The sequence below is a fragment of the Pelobates fuscus genome, chromosome 8 (assembly GCF_036172605.1).
Source record: "Pelobates fuscus isolate aPelFus1 chromosome 8, aPelFus1.pri, whole genome shotgun sequence".
Classification (NCBI taxonomy): Eukaryota; Metazoa; Chordata; class Amphibia; order Anura; family Pelobatidae; genus Pelobates; species Pelobates fuscus.
The window spans coordinates 28,569,312-28,572,325 of record NC_086324.1 but is presented as its reverse complement, the minus strand read 5'-3'; positions in this window follow the sequence as shown (position 1 = coordinate 28,572,325).

Sequence of the window (3,014 nt, the reverse complement as noted above, 5' to 3'; positions counted from 1 at the left end):
TGAGACAATCCAGGTTTATATACTTGTCAAAAGAAGATTTGTAAACAATAAAATGAAATAAAAAGGAAAAAAACAAAAATAAAATGTAATGCTGTTATTTAAACGGTTATCAAGAACTAGGGAAGTTGTGCATGGAATATGTCAAAGATGCTTCTATGGCATTATTCTTATAACAATGTCATAATTATTATTTAGTCCCCATCGTCTCTGAACATGGTATGTATAATTTGACTATTCACAATAAACCTACTATTATATATTTTAAAGGACCACTCTAGGCACCCAGACCACTTCAGCTTAATGAAGTGGTATGGGTGCCAGGTCCAGCTAGGGTTAACTAGTTTTTTTATAAACATAGCAGTTTCAGAGAAACTGCTATGTTTATCAATTAGTTAAGCCTTCCCCTTTTTCCTCTAGTGGCTGTCTCACTGACAGCCGCTAGAGGCGCTTGCGTGATTCTCACTGTGAAAATCACAGTGAGAGCACGCAAGCGTCCATAGGAAAGCATTATGAATGCTTTCCTATGCGACCGGCTGAATGCGCGCGCAGCTCTTGCCGCGCGTGCGCATTCAGCCGACGGGGAGGAACGGAGGCGGAGAGGAGAGCTCTCCTCCCAGCGCTGGAAAAAGGTAAGTTTTTACCCCTTTCCCCTTTCCAGAGCCGGGCGGGAGGGGGTCCCTGAGGGTGGAGGCACCCTCAGGGCACTCTAGTGCCAGGAAAACGAGTATGCTTTCCTGGCACTAGAGTGGTCCTTTAACTAATCTTTTGTTTACTTAAATTTATAAGCTTGTATGATTTTCTTTTGTCTAATTTATTTTATATCTCTCTGTTTTGGAACATTATAACATATTATTTTGGAACATTATAACAGAACACTGGAACAAAACAAGCTATTTATTTTCTTCCTAATTTGGCAAAATAAAGCCTGTCTGCAGCCCAGACCAAAGCAAGTTGTTGGCAACAGATGTGTATGTGATAAAAGTCCTCGCAGCAATACTTTATCAAAATAGCCAGTGTTCTTAGCAGCAGCAAAATAACCTATTGTTATTAGGAGCAACCTCATCTAACAGTATTTTATCCTGAACACCATTCCGGGTAACAGCAGGCCGTAGCTGAAAGCCTCATATTATAAATAATATATCATTGTTTTTTTATTTATTTGTTTAGTTTATTTTCTTTCAGTTTCTCTGCTTTTGTTTTATAAAAAAAATTATATATATATTAAGGGTCAGATGAGGACAAAGTCTATACAGAAATGTAACGTTGGTGGTTTGCACTGTAAAATAATCTAACATAACAAAGTCAAAAATGTAATTTCTCTGTTTTTACTTTGTTTGGTTACTCACACAAGTATTGAGAATGTTATTGAGATCAAGATACTCAATAGAACTGGACATATACAGGGGTATTTACAAAAAAATTATTTAAACCCGCTATGGTGATACTTCATTTGGAACTCAACCACAGGTGACTGAATACATTTTATACTGTCATATAATTTATTCAAATAAGATACTTTAACCTTAGCAATTTTCTGTTGAAATAAAAACTGGAAATAATAATATCTCATATAGCAATAGTAATCTTGCTTGGTATTGCTTCAAAAAAAAATAGCATTCAACAGTGATAAATTAACAAGGTAACTCCTTAAAGGACCACTATAGGCACCCAGACCACTTCAGCTTAATGAAGTGATCTGGGTGCCAGGTCCAGCTAGGTTTAACCCTTTCTGCTGTAAACATAGCAGTTTCAGATAAACTGCTATGTTTACCTATGGGTTAATACAGCCTCTAGTGGCTGTGTCATTGACAGCCGCTAGAGGCGCTTCCGCGCTTCTCACTGTGAAAATCACAGTGAGAAGACGCCAGCGTCCATAGGAAAGCATTGATAATGCTTTCCTATGAGACTGGCTGAATGCGCGCGCGGCTCTTGCCGCGCATGCGCATTCAGCCGGTGACAGAAGAAGAGGGAGGAGAGGAGGAGGAGAGCTCCCAGCCCGGCGCTGTAAAAAGAGATAAGTTTAACCCCTTCCACCCCCTAGGGAGGGGGGCCCTGAGGGTGGGGGTACCCTCAGGGCACTATAGTGCCAGGAAAACGAGTATGTTTTCCTGGCACTATAGTGGTCCTTTAATTAGGAAATTGTAACAGTCCATTTGACATCAAAATAAGGAATAGGAGAAACAGGTCATTCCTGTTTTAGGCAAATGACAGTCTCAAAAGTTGCAATAGTAAGTGATACAATTAAATTGATCCTGATTGGAAAATAATCACAGTCCTTTAGCTTCCAAATATGTGAAACAAATTGGTGATGAGTAAACATCAGTAATGGTTACTTCCAATAAAGCAATTTAGAAGTAACTGAATCCCAGAGAGCAGACAAGTGTATTCCCTTTTTATCCTTCCCAATAACTTTAGGTATGAACCAATTATTAATCCCTGTAACTAGAGAACTTAGCTTGCTTTACTTGGATGATAAGCATTGAAGTCCTTTCCAGGATAGTGACGATTATGGTTCCTTGTAGTAAATGAAGGAGTAGAGGAATACGTGGTGAAGTCTGTTCTTAGTCTGGGAGTGGAGAAGTCAGCATAGTCAGGATCAAGCCAGAGAGGTTCAGTACACAGATAATCAAATAGAAGAGCTCTGTCGGCAATCAGCAACAATGTAGCAAAGTATGCGAGAGGCACAAGTTGATTGAGCAATTTGGATGCGGCCACGGCTTTCTTTTGAAAGCGCGTGATGTCAGACTCATGGGCGGAGTCGGATCGGCGAAACCCAGAAGTCATATGTGTAATGCCGATCGAAAGGGAGATATGGGGAATCCTGACAGCTATGCAGTTTGGCTGCGCTGGCCTTAGTATTTCAAATTATCTTTGAATTCACACTTTAGTAAATGATCCTGCCAATATTCTGCCACATTCCCATAATTACATGCATATCTGCCCCTGCAAGTTTTCAATCTACTGGAAGTTTGGGCATTTTGTTCACACAAGTTCATGGAGGTTAGGTTGGAACC